Source organism: Lontra canadensis, unplaced genomic scaffold (assembly GCF_010015895.1).
Source record: "Lontra canadensis isolate GAN:19392208 unplaced genomic scaffold, GSC_riverotter_1.0 scaffold74, whole genome shotgun sequence".
NCBI lineage: Eukaryota > Metazoa > Chordata > Mammalia > Carnivora > Mustelidae > Lontra > Lontra canadensis.
This window is the reverse complement of record NW_022631068.1, coordinates 2,340,217-2,360,539: the sequence shown is the minus strand read 5'-3', so window position 1 is coordinate 2,360,539 and position 20,323 is coordinate 2,340,217. Positions and strand designations below refer to the sequence as shown.

Genomic DNA, 20,323 nt, shown 5'->3' with positions numbered 1-20,323 from the left:
GGATACCTGGATTTTACCAGTCTTACTTGGACATGCTTCTCTTGTACCTTCTAAAAGGTTTGAACCAAATATTTGGACAAGAAGTGGTTCTGTTAAGGGTGTGAGGGTGAGGACGGCAGAGGCCATATGGCTAGCTGGTCTTGGCCTTCAAAGTGTTAGGATGTCAAGTAGCTCTTGTCTAGAGAAAGTCAAATGGCCACCTTCCCTCAGAGACAGACTGGAAGTCAGAGCCTGGAGCTGAGGAAAAATGTGCCAACCTTTTAGTAAGAGTTGTCGTATGTCAAGAAAAGGCTTGTTATGTCCCAAGGGCCTTGCAAGTAAAGTATTTTTATCCCTATTATATACTTAAGAAAACTGAGGTTAAGAGCAGCCGAGTGGCATACCTAAGGTTGCTAACTTACACAGTGACAGAGCTGGTATTTGAACCCCAAAACTTGTAGGATTCAGAAGCCAGTACATTTTTCTCCAATTTTGGGTAGAAACATGGAATACTACATTCTTCAGGTTGGGTGAGGTACACTGGTTCACATGTCTTGCTCCTTTTGAGTTTTATTTTCTTGTTGCTCTCCTGCAGAGCCCATAATATCGTTTAGGAAGGTTGTAGTCAGCACATGTCACCTGTGGTGTCTGCACCACAAGCCCCCGGCCCCCCTCAGATTTTAGCCACTGCCCAGTGGACAATCCTTCCTAGGTGAGCTCAGACTCACTCTCCGTGTCCTACCTCAAGCAGAGCCAGTCACTGAATTTTGATTCATGGTTCCCTGCTGTACTGCAGAAGCTTGATCAGAGCTTGCAAATGCTGTCTGGAAGCTCAGGGGAGTCAGCCTCCCCAGAAGCAATTTTCAACCAGTGAGGGAGGGAGACAATGAAGGACGAGTCCAGCTATCATGGGTCGAGTGGCTTTTTCGGCGAGGCATCCGTACATTTCTCAGAGGTTCCAGCAGAATCAAGCCCCCTGTGTCGGCAGACCTCAAGGAAGCAGGCCCTCATCTTGGCTTTTCCTTTCCCCTGGTTCGTTCTTCCTACCTCCACAGGTCTGCATCCTGGACCACCTTCTGAGCAGAATACTTGCATTAGATCCTTGCCAGAGGCTCTGCTTTCAGGGTGACCCAAACCAGGATGGTGTGCCTGTGCCTGGAAGGCTGTGTGAATTAGAAATAGCACTGTAGCTGGGGGGGAGGGGAGGTAGGGGAGGACACACAGTGTGGTAGAGTAGCAAACGATTTTTTTTTTAAGATTTTATTTATTTATTTGAGAGAGAATGAGTGAGAGAGAGCATGAGAGAGGAGAAGGTCAGAGGGAGAAGCAGACTCCCCAAAGAGCTGGGAGCCTGATGCGCGACCCGATCCTGGAAGTCCGGGATCATGACCTGAGCCGAAGACAGTCGCCCAACCAACTGAGCCACCCAGGCACCCGAGAGTGGCAAATGATTTTGAACAGAGAGTAAACTCCAAGGGATGCAGCAGTCAAGACCTCCTTTCCTTCTCTACATATAAAAGATTCTCTACATGTAAAAGATTCTCTACATATAACATTCCCAGAGGCATCTGAGTGGCTCAGTCAGTTAAGCATCTGCCTTTGGCTCAGGTCATGATCCCAGGGTCCTGGGATCCAGCCCTGTGTGGGTCTTCCTGCTCAGGGGAGAGCCTGCTTCTCCTCCCTCTGCCCCTCCTCCTTGCTGGTAGTGTTCTCTTTCTCAAATAAATGCATAAAATCTTTTAAAAACAATAAAATAAAATTCCTGGAGCTCCTGGTGTCTGTGCCCAAAAGGGAGGCATCGCATGGCTTAGGAGACCAGTAAAGACCTGTGACTTCTTGAATTTGTGGCGATGGCTGGGGTCATCACTCAATGGGGTGTTTCTGGATGGGGCTGTCCCCGTCTCTAGTTAGGGCTATCCCTCAGCACTTGGTGGTGGCTTTCCCAGGCTGTCACCAGTGTGGGGCTGTCTCAGGTAGGTCACTTTCTGACCACGGTTTCAATGAGCCAGTTTCATTAGTCACAGAGTGCGGGTCCTACATGGGTGGGGTGGGGGGCTGTTTTACGTAGTAATATCTTTGGAGCTGATATCCAGCCACATCCTAAGCCTCTGTATAAAAACAAAGGGGGAGAATTTAACCAGCTGGAAAAATCAATTTAAATGCTTAAAGAGAAACAGTAAGGCCTGACACCGCTGCCTCATTTTCACGAGGTGAGTCACTAAAACGGCTGACCTCATGGCTAATCTATGAGCAAAGGCGCGCTGGCGGTTAGTGCTGGCGCGGGGAAGGCCTCCGACCTGCTTCCTGGAACCCTGGCGCCAGGCAGAGGCCAGAGTAGCCCTGTGACATTAGGAAGTCAGACTACGTCTCCAAGGAGTAAGTTCCCAGCTCAGAGGCTCAGGTCTAGCTGCGACTTAGTGGTTGGCCAGTTTCATGGGAGAATCCCCTTCTCACAGCTACTTGATTGGCCGGTTCCTCTCCCCACGCCTTGGTCGAGTCCACTAAACTCTCCAAAGATCTTGTTCTCTGATTGGCAAATCTCACCAGCCAGTCCGCGGAAAAGAAGCTGCTCTCACACACCTTACCTCCAATTTCTATCTCAAGGCTAGTTCCGGCTCTGATCGTCTGAATGTATGCTATTCTCATAGGCCTCCCTTAAATACACGTGCTTCCTGCCTCTTCCCTCTCCTGTAGGGTGAAGAACAAAATTTTGCTGGTAGGTGAGATCGCACTTTGAATCCCAGCCCAGCCACTCCTTACCTTTATAACTGTAGCCCAGCTGTTTAACTTCTGTATGCCCCCAATTTTAATAACTAAGAGCACTAGAGTTAGGTGGCTTATTGTTTGATAGCTGTGTGATTCCGAATGGATTACTTAACTTCTCTGAGCCTCCTTTTCTTCAGCGATAAAACAGAGAGAGTAATACCTCAGAGACTCCTGGAGAGGATTAAATGAGGTTATTATGCATGTAAGGTATGTGGCACGTAAGTTCTCAATAAATGTTAGCTATCCGTTGTGTGTTTAGAGGGAGGGGAACTTGGAGAACAATAAAGACCCAGTCTTGTCATCCCGTAATTAAGGACTCAGTCCAAAGATCAGCTAGTGTGCAGACCCAAGTAATGGTGAGTGATATTATGGACGTAGTTGTTATCTTCCTGAGTGAGGGCAACCCCAGGGTCTGGTCCTACCTGGGCCTGTCTCTTGAGAGATGTCCCTCAGTAGTTTCCGGTGTGAGTTAGAGACCCAGGAGGGGCAGGAGAAGGGTAAAGAATGTTGCACTGAAACCAGTGGCTCTGAGAGACCTAGTGAGTAGGGTGGTGGCAAGAGTATTGATTGTGGCTTTTAAATATGCTAATGCAGTTAAAAATGAGCATTAGCTCATTAAAAGCTAATGAGCAAAGAAAGCATTAGCAAAGAGAGAAATACATACTTACAGGGTTCCAATATAGGATAAAGGATCTGGATTCAAACACATTACTACAGGATCACAAAGTGCAAAGTTTATGACAGAAGAAGGAAGATCTCAGGGGCGTTACTGGGCATCTTTGTGCTACTCCATTCCCTGTGGTTGCCCAGTAACCCTCAGTAGCCATTCTCCCAGTCTTTACTTGGTTAAACAGTTGCAAGAACAAGATACATTGTACTGATAAAAATGAAAAGATCACTGGGTTAAACAAAGGGCACAAGAAATTGCTGTATTGGTTGGTCAAATGCAGCTTTTGGAATTCAGACTTTATTTTGTCAAAGAATGTTTCACCTGCATTTATTCCTCTAAAATTTTCGGGTTAAGCCGTACTATGCCTGAATTATTTTCATATGCAAAAATAATATACATACATCTGGTCAGTATGTTGGAAAGCCCTTTGAAAATTGGTCATTGCCTGCCCTTTGCTAGAGGAATCTGGAAGTTTGTGTCAACACTGGCCAGGGTAAACAGCTGGGCCAGCGCTCACTGCATTTGAGACCTGGCTTCTTGTTAGCAGAAAGTGTATAGACATCTTTGTCAAAATCAGGTGTCAGGGATCAAAAATAATTTTTTTTATACCTGCTGATGTATTTTCCTGTTCCAAGTGGTTTGGGCTTGTGCCCTAAGGCATTTTTGCCATCAACCTTTGGGCTGGAGTGGAAAAGAAGGAGGAGGGTGTGTAGGAGAAGCCCCATCATACAGGAAGCGGAGAGAAAGAGCTCTTAAATTGCTAGGAAAGGATGAGACAGGATGAGGATGTTGCCTTAGGTCAGGGATACAGGGTACCAGGTAAAATGAAAGGTACCCCAATGGATACACTCACCCCCAACAGGTTTAGGAAATTTTTGCAAGTGGGCAAGCTATTGTTGCATTTTTTCCCAGCCCCACCTTCATGCTGCAAGATGTATCTAGACCGGTAGCCTGAAGCAGTCTCTGGGTGCCATGGAAGAGATCCAGAAGCTTCTGCTCCACTATGGTAAACAGAGATGGTGGCTGAGAATTGAGAATTGGCAGGCTTGCCCAAAGGTTTCCCTGCAGTGGAGGTAGAGGGACCCCACCCCACTGTACAGAAGTAGGAGGATTCCCATGACAAGGGGGTGCAGGTAGGCAGCTCAAAGCTGAGGATGCAGGTGGAAGTTGTATCTCTAGCAGTAACAGCTGGAGCAAGAGCCCAGGGGCAATGAGGGGGCCATCTCCCAGAAAGCAATTGCCACATGGTTTGCCTGTTCTGAGGACACTGCAAGATATCCAGCCACAGATCCCTCAGCAGGATGAGGGAGGACGGGGTTCCTCTCCAAAGGGTTTGAGCTCCCCATTCCCGCAGAGCAGCAGAAGCTATATGGCTCAGACCCAAGGGCCCTCTCCCTCTTGGTGCCCCTGCAGTACTCAGGGAGCAGAGAGGGAGGGGTGGGCAGAAAGCCCCTGGAAGGGCTGAGAACCCACAGCAGAGTGAGTTCACCTCGAGAGTAAGAGGGGATTTTAACCAGAGGAGCTGGAGTATAATTTCCCCCCACCTTTCATTTGGAGACTTTGAGGCAAGATAACAAAAATATTTAGGGAACAATAAAGAAACGCATATTTCCTTGCAAGTCTGAACTGTAATGCATACATTGTAATCCACTTACAAAAGTATACAGTGGCCAGTGGCATTGTCCTAAAAAGCAATGCGAAACCAACTGCCTTAAATCACATTTCCTGCGTTGTAAAACTCTCTCAGTTGAAAGGATAATAGTTTAAACATTTTTGTGTCATCTGTTCCAGAGCCTACAATGGTTCTCTGATCTGCAGATTCTTTACGGGAAAGGATTAGAGTTCATCATTTTTCATCCTGTAATTGATACACTAACTGCCTATCGAGACCCAGATTTCAGAGGCAAAGTACAGCTATTGGCTTTGTCTGCATATCTTACTCTGAAAAAAAAAAAAATGGGTGAAAAATCCAGTGTGGCAGACACATGAAAGGTGTAAAAGCAATTCTCAAGTGACCCTTCAGAAGCATTATTAAGTTGCTTTCTGTAAAATCATTAAATGCCAACCTGGAGAAAACTTAAGACTGAATTTGCTGGGATGGTTACTTTGAAATAGTACAACTTCGGTGCCTGATTTTCTATAGTGTGTGCTACAGTTTGAGTGATTTCTATCACTTTTGACTTTGGCAAAATGTTCTTTCTCCAAATTTAAACTAATTCAAGATCCCACGGCTGATCAATAAGGCTCAAATGGCTGGAACTCTGTGCAGGCATAGCAACCTCAGCATACCTTTTGTAATTTGCATAAAGTTCTTCATAAGAAAAGAGTATTTTTGATTGTTATACTGTCAAGAATTGTTTAACATTTTCAGTTTTTTTTCCAATGGGGTGTACATTTGTTTTAACCAATAGACCAATGAAATTATTGATTGTTAGTAAATTTATATGCCTAGAAATTACATGAAGCCTTTTTTATTATATTCCGTGCTGGGAGGAGGCATATTATATTTCACACTGGAGCCATTTTTCCTGCCAGAAGGTCTTGTTATTCCCAAAAGACCTGCCTGGAACACCTACCCTTGTAGTCTGTGGGCCAAGTCACCTCCTTTAGGAAATGTGCTCACCTGGGCAGTGAAGACAACATGAGAGGGAACCTGTGAGGTTAAAGGTAGGAGAGAGCCACAGGTAAAGAAATGCTTTTCCTGAGCCCTTAAGATATGCTGGGCACTGGGCCAAGCTCTTATGAGCAAATCCTTGCCTTAAAAAAAAACAATTTTCTGTTGAAGTATTATGTACATAGAAACAAATGCACATAAGTGCACAACTTGATTCTCATAAAATTGTGTAAGATGTGCACACCTGTGTGTTTAGCCCCAAAATTGAGAAACAGACCATGACAGCACCCCAGAAGCCTCCCAATGTCCTGTCCTAATCCCTTCTGACCCTCCCCAGGATGACTACTATCCTGACTTCTAGCAACATAAATTCAGTCTGCTTTTAAAAAGTTTTTTTTTGGGGGGGGGGGGGGGGGATAATCTTAGACCGTCAACAAGTTGCAAAAGTGGCACAGAGAGTTCCTGCATACCTTTTGCCCAACTTCCGCCAGTGATGTAGTATTGAACCATAGAACAGTATCAAAACCAGGAAATTGACATAGGTACAGTAATAGTAACTTAGCTACAGGTGTTATTCAGCTCTTGTCAGTTTTTACATGCGCTCATATGAAATTTATCACATTACATAGATTCATTTAATCACCACCACAGTCAGGATATAGAAACGTTCTATCACCGCAGTTTTCCTTGGTTTTGAACTTTATCTAAGGGGTGTCATACAATATACTTTCATTCGTGGCTTCTTTTGTTGAGTATTATGTTTGCAAGATTTATTACTGTTGCTGTGTGTCATTGTACTTTGTTTATTCTCCTTGTGTTCCATTGTGTGCGTATCCTACAACCATTCATCTCTGCTACTGTTGGTGGACATTCTGGTAGTTTCAGTGTTTGTTATGAGTGGGGCTGTTACAAACATTCTGATGACTAGATGTAAGCATTTCTGCAGGATCTATACCAGGGACAGGATTGCTGGGTCTTACATTATGTGTATGCTTATCTCTGATATGTACAGTGAATCAATTTTCCAGAGTTGTTCTACCAATTTACTTTTCCATAAGCAGTTCAGAGTTCTCGTTTCCACATCCTTACCAAATCTCAGTATTTTCTGTCTTCTGCCTTTTAGCCATGCAGTGGTATGCGTGTGGTACTGTGTGGTGAGTTTACTTTGCATTTCCCTGATGACTAGTGAAGGTAAGCACCCTTTCATACATTTATTTGCCATTTGGACATTCTTTTTTGAGAAGTGCCTATTCAAGTCTTTTGCCCTTTGTAAAAGTTGCACCGTCTTTTTTCCCCTCTTGATTTGTAGGAGTTTGGATAACATGCTTCATTGGATATGTGCATTACATTCTCTTCAGTCTGTCTGTTGCCTTTTTCTTTTTTTTTTAAACGAAAACTTTATTTTTTTAGAGCAGCTTTAGGATCTCAGCAACTTGAGTGAAGGTACAGAGAGTTGCTATATACCTCTTGCCCCCATTCCCACCCAGTCTCCCCACTATCAACATCTGGCAGAAGAGTGCTACATTTGTTATAATCAATGAACTTACATGGACACATAATTATTGTCCAAAGCCCATAGTTTACATTAGGGTTCAGTCTTGACGTACTTTCTGTGGATTCGGAAAAATGTATGATGGCATGTCTACCAGTATAGTATTTTTTGGTATGGGCATATGTTTTTCAACTCATTTGGGTAAATACCAAGAAGTGTGATTGCTGGATTGTAGGGTAAGAATATGTTTAGTTTTGGGGCACCTGGGTGGCTCAGTTGGTTAAGCGTCCAGCTTGATTTCAGCTCAGCTCGTGAGCAGGAGTCAGGCTCTGAGCTCAGTGGGGAGTCTGCTTGAGATTCTCTCTTTCCCTCTCCCTCTGCCCCTCCCTCCACTCACATGCTCATGTACTTTTCTCTCTCTAGATAAATAAACACATAAAACCTTTAAAAATGTGTTTAGTTATCATTTTGGGTCTTTTAAAAAATTTAAGGATTTTTATTTATTTATTTGAGAGAGAGAGAGAAGGAAAGAGAACACAAGCTGGGGGAAGGGCAGAGGGAGAGAGAGAAGCAGGCTCCCTGCTGAGCCTGCTGAGCCTGATGCAGGGTGCTATCCAAGGACCCTGGGATCATGACCTGAGCCGAAGGCTGCACTTAACTGACTGAGCCACCCAGGTGCCCCAAGAATATGTTTAGTTTTATAAGAAACTGCTAAACTGTCTTCCAAAGTGGCTGTACCATCTTGCATTGCTATTAGCAATGACTGAGAGTTCCTCTTGTGCCACATCCTTGCCATCATTTGGTGTTGTCAATGTTTTGAGTTTTGAGTGTTCTAATGGTATGTAGTAGTATCTTATTATTGTTTTAATTCGTAACCGCCTAATGAATACTGAGCATCTTTTAATATGCTTACTTGCTTTCTGTATATCTTCTCTGGTGAGGTGTCTGTTCAGATCTTTTGCCTGTTTTTACATTTGAATTGTTCATTTTCATATTGTTGAGTTTTAAGAGTTCTTCGTATATTTTGGCAACAGTCTTTTATCAGATATATCTTTTTGCAAATATTTCCTCCCAGTGTGTGACATGCCTTCTCATTGTTTTGATGTGTTGCTTTTCTAGTTTCTTAATTGCACTTCTGATGAGCAGACATTCTTAATCCTAATATGGTCTAATTTATTAAAAAAATTCCCTTTTTGATTAGTGCTTTTAATGTTCTATTCCAAAAACTTTCATCTATTTCAAAGTCACAAAACTGTTTTAGATCTTGCTCTAAAAGCTTTGTGTGTAAACTTTCACATTTAGATTTGTCATCCAAAGGGAATTGATTTTTATGTATAGAGTGAGATGGGGGTCAACATAGTTATTTTTTCTCTGTAGATATGCAATTGTCCCAGCACCATTTATTGGAAGGATCATTATTTCCCGGTTGCACTGCAGTGGCATCTTTGTCCTAAACCAGTTGTCCATAGATATGTGTGTCTGTTCACATAGATCTATTTTATTCTTCACAACAACTCTTCGGAAGAGGAGAGCTCTGGACTCAGAACTTACTCAACTCCAGACCAGAGCTGCTCAACAGAGACCTGACCCGAAACTGGCTCGAAGGTGGGAAACTTTTGTCATTGGAGCGAATCCTGTGGGCTTTGTAGTCTGGCACATTTGCACTTGAGTCTTTATTGTGTGGCTTTGAATGAGTTATTGACTTCTCTGAGCCTGTTTCCAAATATGTAGGATGCAGATAATAATAGCATGGTGACATGGAACTTGAGAGACTTAGATAATTAAATGTATAGTGTTGTTGTTGTTTCTCTCTGTTCTCTTAAGAATGATGAAGAGGAAGGCAGGGTGATTCCACTGCTTCCTTTGGGTGCCTTAGTACACTTCGAGTGCCCCTCTCTGCATTTCCCATCTCCCTCCTGAAGCTCCTAAGCGATTGTCCTTGCGAGGACAGGGGAATGCAGAAGGTTTGGAAGGCCTGCCTCCTACGGGGAACCAGTTGCTTCTCATCCTCAAGGTTTCTACTTTCATCAGACCCTCTGCTCTCTAGGGAGAGCCTCCCCCTGGGGAACTTAGTAAGTGCATGCAGTTCCAAAGCAGGCATGGGATGCGGGCAGAGAGAGGCGTCAGGCAGCCCTCATTCCTGGGCTTGACTCAGTAGCTCATCTACGTGGAAGATCTTAGATGAGCTGCTCCCCTTCTCTGGGCCTGAGAGTCTTACCGACAGTGTCCCCAAGTCTCCTCGGCACTCGTATTCTGTAGCTTCTTAACTTCTTACCGCAGTCTGTGGTTAAGTTCCACAGTAGGTTCCCAGAGATGCTGCAGAAAAGGCTCTCACCACACTCTCGGGGTGAATCTGTTCCCAGGGGAGAGCTGGATAGTGTGGCTGCTGTTCTTTCTTACTTGTCCTGAGGACAGACTCCAAAATACGAAAATAGCTTTATGCCCAAAGATGCTTACCACAGTATTGCCTGTGCTGGTGAAAACACCCAGTTTGAAAATAATTGCTCAGCTTTATGCCCCATCCGGGGGCAGCTGCACTGGTATTCCGCACCATGGATTCAGCACAGAAAATTCTAGCGTCGGCTTGGTTTCGGGAAGCAGGCACAATACTTGTAATAGAATCATTTAGCCGAACATTAAATATTTTGATCACACATTATGTCCTGGACTAAGGAATGGCTTTATGAAGGTGACTTAGACACTCTCTCAGCCCCCAAGGAGGTCACAGTTTAGCCAAGGAGGAAGAACCCTAAGGAATGTGGTAGATGCCAATGTACGTGCTGGATTGGAGGCACAAGAAGAGTGCCAAGAGAGCCCAGTGAAGAGAAAGTCTTTTTGATGATCTGATGGGAGCTCTTTGCATCCTTCTGGGAGAGAGAGGAAGAGGCATGGGAGCCTGAGGCTACTGAGATTGGAAAGAAGCAGAATCCAGGTGTTACTCAAGAGGTAGAATCAATGTCCTGTGGTCTGAGTGGATGGGGGGGCGGTGATGAGTCTCAGGTTCCCAACTAACTGTGTAGATGGTGGTACTTCTCCTGAGATGGGAATTCCAGGAGGGGAAGAAGTTGGTGGGAAGTTAAGGGCTGTGTTGGGTTTTAGCTGCCTAGGATGGGTTGTCAGGAGGCAGATGGGGGATAAACTGGGGCTCAGGAAGAGAATGAGGTGAGGTGAGTGACCTTGCTTTGGGTCTCATCAGCCTGAAGTTGCTGTTTGAAGACTCGGGAGGAGAAGACATATGCAGGAGCGACTGTGAGAGAGGAGACTGAGAAGTCTACCTTTAGGGAAGGGACAGGAAGTCATGGGAAGGTAAAAGAAGAAAAGCCCGTGAATGAGGGAGACAAAGAGCAGTCAGAGGAGACCAGGAGCAAGAGGCTCCAGAAGGAGGCAGCTGCCCATCTGTCTTATAATGCTGGTAGGTCTGGACAGTTGAGGATGTATCTGTTAAATTTAGTATGGAAGAGGTGGGAACAGGATCGTTTCTCTGGGTGAGGAGACCGGGCTCCATGCTGCAAGGAGTTCTCGATAGTGGGAAAGCAGAGGACAGTGAAGGAAGTTAACTCTTTTGAGGAGTGTGGCTAGAAAAAGAAGGAAAGAAATTAGGGCAGTGACTGGGCATGAAGTTGGGATGGTGGTCACAGCATTCTTTCCACCAACTTCCAGCCATTCAACGAGGTCCCAGTCTGCTTTGGGACCTTTCTTCTCCAGGCCAGGCTTCTCATGGGAGAAAGGGCCAGGAACAGCTCTCTATTCTCTCTCCCTTTCTGTGTGTGTGTGTCAATAGGCATGTGTATGCCTGTGTTCAGGAAGCTGGAGTGAGAAGCCACTAGGTCAGAACTCTGGCTTTCCACTTGGTCTGGAGGAGCCCTGGGGCAGCCCCAAGTTTCCTGAGGGGCTGGGCCTGCATCTTTTTCTCCAAGATGAGGCTGAGAAGTGAGAGGCAGGCTGTGGACCATCAGGATCTGTCAGCAGCCTCTGCAAGTCTGCCCACCATCTGGGTCCCATCACAGAAGTGGGGCTTTTCCTACATTAATCTCTGATGAGCTTGGCCCGGCTTTCATTTCAAAAGGCTCTACTTCTTTTCTGTCTTCCACCAGCCCCTTCTTTACACCCCCTCCCCAAAACAGGACTAAAAATCATGCCTTCTCCCTTCCTTGGTTTCCCAACCCAGCTGGGGCCAGAGAAAGCTTTGAAATTGGAGCAAGACTTGGGATGGGGAGGGAGGGGATACTGGTGTAGCTGGTGGGAAGGGGCTGGAGGAGGAAATGGCCAACTGAGTTCCCAAGCAAGGGGGAGAGAACAGAGATCTCTTGGATGACCAGCTCTGGCTCCTTGGGGTCTCCACTCCTTTTCCTCCCATTTCCCCGCCAAATGTCTGTCCTTTACCCCAGTCTTTCCTCTTCTTGTCCTGCATCCCTGGGACAGAGACCATCTCCTAGCACTTCCACTCCTCCCCTGGGTGTCTCTATAGATGAGGCACAACTCTCTTAATGTGTCAGGAAATGAGTCCCGACAAAGGCTGGCCTGTTATCAGCTGCCTGAAAATGGACTTCCAGGGTCGTGAGCCTGGACATTGGGGACCTCAGTTTTCTAACTTCTTTCCTTCATGTTTGCAATATAATGCTGGAGACCAGTGCAGAATGGATGTGTGCCAAATGCAAAATGGGACATTGGGCTAACCAGGATAGGTAGAGTTTCATGTATCTCAGAGTCCAGAAATCCTGGAACGTCAGAGGCAGAAGAGACCTTGAGACATAGAGTCCAGCTCAGTTGTTGTAAGTGGATGGCTGCCTAGGGCCCAGAGAGGGAGGAGAGATCACACAGAACCAGGATGGGTACCTGGCAGTGGGGCTCTCACTTATGGGTCTGCCTACTATGGGATCCTGCAACAGGCATCAGAGATGCTTTACTGATCATATGTCAAGGGCTAACTTGGATTCATAGTCACTGGGGGCCAGGGTTGTCCTGAAAGTGTTTTGTGACAGATCGGGGCTCTCTGGATTGGTGGTGAAGAGTGGCTAGGCCACAAAGTCAAGGACCGCTTTGTAGGAGGGGTGACAGGGGAGAATCAGTGGCTAAGGGTAAAAGATAAGGTTAACGAGAGCCCATTCTTATTAGATTCTGGCCCCGTCCATCTCTTTCTGTTTGCATGAAGGAGGGATTCATTTACTAAGGAAGACATTATATGGGCACAGGAAGGACTGGGTGACATGTCACAGAAAACCCAGCTCAAACTGGATCTGACAATAAGAGCAGTCATTAATTCACAGAGCAAGAAGTTCAGAGATAAAGTGGGTTTCAGGGCTGGTCTTTTTAGCGTGTCATCAAGGATTCAGGTTCTTTCTGTCTCTCAGCTTTGCCTTACTTTGTGTCACTTTGTGTCATAAGATAACTGCCAGTAGAAAAGGGAAAATTCCCCCCCCCTTTATTCAGTTTAATGGGAAAGAGGAAAATATTCTCTCTCCAGCCATGGAATATAAGTCTTTTTCTTGAGTCTGATCGGGCAACTTTGTGTCATATGCCCAACCCTGGACCAATAGCAGTTATCAAGAGCATGCATTCTTGTCCTGTATTAAGATAGATATTTTAGGGGTGCCTGGGTGGCTCAGTGGGTTAAGCCTCTGCCTTCAGCTCAGGTCATGATCTCAGGGTCCTGGGATCAAGCCCTATGTCAGGCTCTCTGCTCAGTAGGGAGCCTGCTTCTCTCTCTCTCTCTCTCTCTCTCTCTCTGCCTGCTTCTCTGCCTACTTGTGATCTCTGTCTGTCAAATAAATAAATAAATAAATATTTTTAAAAATAGATTTTTTAAAAACCTCTCAATTTTTCTCAGAAATAAGAACTATATTGCTGGGGGGAAAATAATGGAAAGTTTGATGAACATCCTCAAGACAGAATCAATGAACTAAAAAGTAGTGCCAAGAAATTCTCTCAAAATACAATGCAATAAGGCAAAGAGGTGAAAAGTGTAGACAGAAGTGTAAGTAGAGGGAGACTTCTAACATGTCTGTGATACAGAAAGGGGAAAGAGCTTTGCTCATTGTTCTTATAGTAACAAAAAGAGAAAGCTGGATCAATTAGAAAAAACATAACATTTCTTGAACCTCTCTGTAGTAGCCAGCTTCCAAGATGGCTCCCCATGATCCCTACTTCCTGTGTGTAAATTACACCTGTGTGTAATTTCCTGCTATATGGTACCAGTCATAGAATACAACAGAAGTGATGATATACCACATTGAAGATTAGCTTATAAAAGAATTTGGATTTCTGTTTTGGGCTTTCTCTCTCTCATCACTTGCTCTGGGGGCAGTATGCTGCCAGGTTGAGAGTGTTCCAATGGAAGGGCCCAAGGAAATGAAGTCTCCAACCAACAACCAGCAATGAACCAAGGCCTGCTGAAAACCACATGCATGAGCTTGGGAAGCTTCTTCAGCCTTATTCATGTCTTGAGGTGTTTATAGCCCTAGATGGCAGTGTGACTGCAACATCACAGGAGACCCTGAACCACAACCACCCCATTAAGCCACTCCCATATTCACGAGACATGGCAGCTGTGAGATATAATTGTGTATTGCTTTAAGCTGCTATGTTTGAGGGATAATTTGTTAGGAAGCAGTAGATAGCTAATAACCCATCAGAGAGTGGAGGGTCCAGGATAACCGGCATCTGAAATCTAAGGAAATACAGGGCCCTCCAAGCAGAGACAGGATATGAGCATTTGCTTACCTACAGCAGAGTATGAGAAGAGATCTGGGTGCCATAGAAAGAGGTAAAAAGAATAGAGACAAATATTTATTTATCTTTGTTACATCGAATGATTTTTTTTTTATTTTTTAAATCTTTTTTTTTTTTTTTAAGATTTTATTTATTTATTTGACAGACAGAGATCACAAGTAGGCAGAGAGGCAGGCAGAGAGAGAGGAAGGGAAGCAGGCTCCCTGCTGAGCAGAGAGCCCGATGCGGGACTCGATCCCAGGACCCTGAGATCATGACCTGAGCCGAAGGCAGCGGCTTAACCCACTGAGCCACCCAGGTGCCCTCGAATGATTTTTTTAATGTTTTCTATTGAGGTACAGTTGACATGTAACATTATATTAGCTTTCAGGTATACAATGTAATGATTTGATATTTGTGTGTTTTGTGAAATGATCACTACGATAAGTCTAGTTGACATCATTACAGAATTTTCTTTTCTTGTGATGAGAACTTTTAAGATCTACTCTCTTAGCCTCTTTCAGATTTGCAATACAGCACTCTTAACCAGGGTCCCCATGTTGTACATGACATCCCCATGACTATTTATTTTATAACTGGAAATTTCACCCATTTCCCCCGCACTCTGCCCCCTATGCCTGGAAACCACCAATCTGTTTTCTGTATCTATGAGCTTGGTTTTTGTTTTTGCTTTTGTTTTACATTCCACGTATAAGTGAGATCATTATGGTATTTATCCTTCTCTGTCTGACTTATTTCACGAGATAAATTTTTAAAACAAACTGCTAAAGGCCAAATGTGAGCTTATACGAAAGTATAGAAATGCTGGGACCTGCGAACAAGAGGGTAGTTCATACTCGCAGGTTCCTCTCCATCAACCTTTCCCTGCTCTTGACAAAGATCAGTGACAGTGCAGGAGGATGGAAAACCAAGTCAGTCTGCGCATTAATCTTGGACTTCCCAACATCCAGAACTATGAGAAAATGAATTTCTGTTATTTAAGCCACCCACTGTATTGTTTTTTCATTATAGCAGATCATCTGAAACATTACTTATTTTAAATTGTGATTTCAAGTTCTTTGATTGTATCGATCCTGTATCCTACAAACTTGCTGAATTCACTTATTAGTTTCTTGATTCTTTGGGATTTTCTACTTAGACAATTATCATCTGGGAATAGAGATAGTTTTATTTTTTCCTTTCCAATCTGTATACCTTTTGATTCTTTTTCTTGACTTCTTTTATTGGATACAACTTGCAGAACAATGTTGAATAGAAGTGGTGAGAAAAGGCATCCTATATTTGTTCTCAAATTTAGGGGGACAGTGTTTCATCTTTCATCTTTTTTTTTTTAAAGATTTTATTTATTTATTTGACAAAGATTACAAGTAGGCAGAGAGGCAGGCAGAGACCGAGAGAGGGAGAAGCAGACTCCCCACTGAGCAGAGAGCCTGATACGGAGCTCCATCCCAGGACCCTGGGATCATGACTTGAGCTGAAGGCAGAGGCTTTAACCCACTGAGCTACCCAGGTGCCCCTCTCTCATCATTTTTTTAAAAAGATTTTATTTATTCACTTGAGAGAGAGAGAGAGAGAGAGTGAGACAGAAACAGAGACAGAGAGAGAACAAGCAGGGAGAGAGGCAGAGGGAGAGGAAGATGCAGATTCCCTGCTCTGCTGAGAGGGAGCTGAGCTGGGAGTTGACAGGGATCAATCCCAGGATCTCAATATCATGACCTGAACCAAAGGTGGACACTTAACCATCTGAGCCACCCAAGCACCCCGGTCTTTCATCATTAAGTAGGATACCACTTAGAGAATTTTTCTTAGATGCCTTTTATTGGATTGAGGAAGTTTCCTTCTAATCTTAGTTTTCTGGAAGCTTTTCTTATGAATAAATGTTGAATTTTCTCTAATGCTTTTTCTGCATTTATTGAGATGATATTATGTCTGTTCCTATTCCTTTGTTGACAGTGATTTTTCTCTGTTACATTGATTTTCAGATGTTGAACTAACCTTGCACACTAGTATAAGCCCCACCTGGTCATGATATATAATTTCTTTTCTATATTGCTAGATTTTGATATTCTAATATTTTGCAACTATGTCCATGAGAAAATTGGTCTATAGTTTGTTTTTTTCATAATATCTTTCTTCTGGTTTTGGTATCAGGGTAATTCTGGCCATACAAGATGAATTAGGAAGTATTCCTTCATCTTTAATTACCTGAAAGTTTTTGCATATAACTGGTATTATTTCTTCCTTAATATATGGTAGAATTTTCCAGTGAAGACATCTGATCCTGGAGTTTTCTTTGTTGGAAAGTTTTTAATCACTAATTAAATTTTAATAGTATAGTATTATCTAGATTGTCTAATTCTTAATATTTGGTAGTTTAGGGGCACCTGGTGGCTCAGTCAGTTAAGTGTCTGCCTTCGGCTCAGGTCATGATCCCGGGGTCTGCGGGAGCCTGCTTCTCCCTCTCCCACTCCCCCTGCTTGTGTTCCCTCTCTCTGTCTGTCAAATAAATAAATAACATCTTTTAAAAAAATTTGGTATTTTATGTGTTCAAAAATTTTTCCATTTTTTTAAGTTATTAAAGTTATCAGAATTGTTTGCACAATAATGTCTTATTCTGCTTCCGTGTCTGTAAGGTCTGTAGTAATCTCCCTTCATTCATTCCTGATGTTGATAATATGTATCATCTCTCCTTTTTCTTTTTCTTAATCTGACTGGCTAGAGTGTTATCAATTTTATTGATCTTGCCAAAGAACCACTTTGGATTTATTGATTTTTCTCTGTAATGTTTTTCTTTTAAATTCTATTGATTTTTTCTCCTTATTATTTTCCTCCTTCTACTTGGTTTGGATTTAATTTACTCTTCTTTTTCTGTTGTTTTTTTTTTTGAGATGAAAACTTAGATAATTGATTTCTTCTATTCAAACATGTGGATTTAATGCTATAAATATTTGTCCTTTAGTTGTACCCCACTAGTTGTAATATGTTGTATTTTTATTTTCATTCAATTCAAAGTATTTTCTGATTTCTCTTGCAACTCCCTCTTTAACACATGAGTTATTAATAAATACATTGTTTAAATTACAAATATTTGTGGATTTCCCAGACATCTTTGTTATTAATTTCTAATTTAATTCTGCTTGGAAAGGGAATATACTGTGTATAATTTTAGTTTTTTAAACAATTTCTTGAGGTTTGTTTATTGACCCAGAATATATCCTCTCTTGATGAATGCTTCATGTACACTTGAGAAGAATGAGTATTCTGCTGTTGGTGGGTGAAGTTTTCCTTAAATGTCAATTGGTCATTTCGATTAGTAGTGTTATTCAGATTCTGTATCTTTTTACCATTTGCTGTGTACTTATTGTATCTATTACTGAAAGAGTTCTGATGTCTCCAACTATAATTGTGAGTTTGTCTATTTTTCTTTTTAGTTTCATTTTTATATTTTATATACATTGTTAAATTTATGGGAATTAAGTTGTTCATAATGATATTCATTTTCCTTTAGTGTCCATAGGACCTGCATTGATGCTGCTTTATTAAATACTGATATTGGTAATTTTTTCCTCCGCCTTTTCTGGATTAATTAGGCTAGAGGTATATCAATTTTATCAAGCTTCTCTAAAAAACAAGACTTTGGTTTTAATGACTTCCCTCTGTTATTTATTCTCTATTGTTTTCTATTTTATCCATTCCAACTTTAATTATTATTTTTCCATTCTTATATTTACTTTGTCTTTTTCACCCCCAAGTCTCCTAATAAAGATGGTACAACCTTCATTTTTTTTTCTTACATTTACTTTGAATTTAATTTTTTTTTCTCTTTCTAGTTTCTTAGAGTGAGAATTAAGATCATTGATTTGAGACATTTCTTCTTTTTTAATATAGGCAATTAGTGTTACAATTTTCCACCTAAATAGTGCATTAGAAACGTCCCATAAATTTCGATGTACTATGTTTTAATTTCTAATCACTAATTAAAAAAATATTTTCTTCAACTTGTGGATAATTTATTTTTTTAAAGATTTTATTTATTTATTTGACACAAAAGAGAGAGATTGCAAGTAGGCAGAGAGGCAGGCAGAGAGAGAGGGGGGAAGCAGGCTCCCTTGCCAAGCATAGAGCCCAATGCGAGGCTCAATCCCAGGACCCTGAGACCATGACCTGAGCAGAAGGCAGAGGCTTAACCTCTTGAGCCACCCACATGCCCCAACCTATGAATAATTTAGAAGTGTTTTATTTCTGGATATTTTGAGGTTTGTTTTTTGTTTTTTTTTTAAATCTTTCTGTTGATGATTTTTAACAATTCAATTGTGGTAAGAGAAAATGCTTTTTATGACAGTATTCTTTTAAATTTATTTAGTCTCAGTTTATGGCTCAGTATATGGTCTATTTTTGCAAATATTCCATGTCCACTTGAAAAGAATTAGTATTCTGCTCTTGTTGGGTGGAGTGCTCTATGAAAGAAAGTTAGGTCCAGGGGCACCTGGGTGGCTCAGTGGGTTAAAGCCTCTGCCTTTGGCTCAGGTCATGATCTCAGGGTCTTGGGATCAAGCCCCACATCAGGCTCTCTGCTCAGTGGGGAGCCTGCTTCCTCTCTCTCTCTCTGCCTGCCTCTCTGCCTACTTGTGATCTCTGTCTGTCAAATAAATAAAATTTAAAAAAAAAAAAAGTTAGGTCCAGTTGTTGATAGTATTGTTCAAATCTATATAAAGCCTTACTGATTTTCTGTCTTCTTCTTCTTTTTTTTAAGATTTTATTTATTTGACAGACCAAAATCACAAGTAGGCAGAGATGCAGGCAGAGAGGGAGGGGGAAGCAAGCTCCCTGCTGAGCAGAGAGCCTGATGTAGGGCTCAATCCCAGGACCCTGAGATCATGACCTGAGCCGAAGGCAGAGGCTTAACCCACTGAGCCACCCAGACACCCCTACTTGTTCTTTGAATCATTGGTAAAAGGTGTTGAAATCTTCAACTATAATTATGATTTCTTTGCTTTTATATATTTTGGAGTTCTGTTATTAGGTGCATGCAAACTATTGATTGTTATGTTTTCTTGATGCATTAACTCTTTCATCATTAAATGTTCTTTTTTTTTAAGAGTTTTTTTTATTTATTTGGGAGAGAGAGAGAATGAGGATGAGCAAGGGGTTGGGGCAGAGGAGTGGCAGAGGGAGAAACAGACTCCTTGCTGAGCAGGGAGCCCAACATTGAGCTTGATACTAGAACCGTGGGATCATGACCTGAGCTGAAGGCATATGCTTAACTGCTGAGCCACCCAGGCACCCCAGGAATATCATTAGAATTTTTTAAAAAGGGGACTCCTTGGTGGTTCAGTGGGTTAAAGCCTCTGCCTTTGGCTCAAGTCATGATCCCAGGGTCCTGGGATCAAGCCCCGCATCGGGATCTCTGCTCAGCGAGGAGCCTGCTTCTCCCTCTCCCTCTGCCTGCCTCTCTTCCTACTTGTGATCTCTGTCTGTCAAATAAATAAATAAAATCTTAAAAAAAAAAGAAGTTTTTTAAAAGAACATTTAATGAAGGACCCCTGGGTGGCTCAGTCAGTTAAGTGTCTGCCTTTGGCTCAGGTCATGATCTCAGGGTCCTGGGATTGAGCCCCTCACCAGGTTCCCTGCTCAGTGGGGAGTTTGCTTTCCCCTCTCCTTCTCCTCCCCACTCATGCTTTCTCTCTCTCTGTGTCTCTCCCTCTCTGTCTCAAATAAATAAAATCTTGAAATAAAAAAAAACTTCTAGTGATATTCCTTGCTCCAAAGTCCACTCTGTCTGAAATTAATATATTCATTATAGCTCTCTTATGACTAATCTTGTATAAAGTTTCTTTTCCTATTCTTTCCTTTTTAACCTACTTTATATTTTAAGTGTTTCTTGGGTGCCTGGGTGGCTCAGCTGATTAAGCATCTGTCTTCAGCCTAGGTCATGATCTCAGGGTCCTGGGATCCAGCCCCATGTTGGGCTCCCTGCTCAGCAGGGAGTCGTCTTCTCCCTCTGCCTCTGCCCGCCCCCATATTCATGCTCTCTCAAGCTCTCTCTGTCAAATAAATAGAAAAAAATCTTTAA

The 20,323-nt window shown here is 42.7% G+C and overlaps 1 long non-coding RNA gene across 1 annotated transcript in view; it reads left to right on the top strand.

Annotated features, from left to right (window-relative positions):
• Positions 1 to 2,601: 2,601 nt before the first annotated feature.
• LOC116881363 overlaps positions 2,602 to 20,323 on the top strand; it is a 29,828-nt gene continuing 12,106 nt past the window's right edge. The window contains exons 1-2 of the long non-coding RNA XR_004385398.1: positions 2,602 to 2,695; positions 7,153 to 7,220. This is a non-coding gene — a long non-coding RNA (uncharacterized LOC116881363). The remainder of the gene's footprint in view (positions 2,696 to 7,152; positions 7,221 to 20,323) is intronic.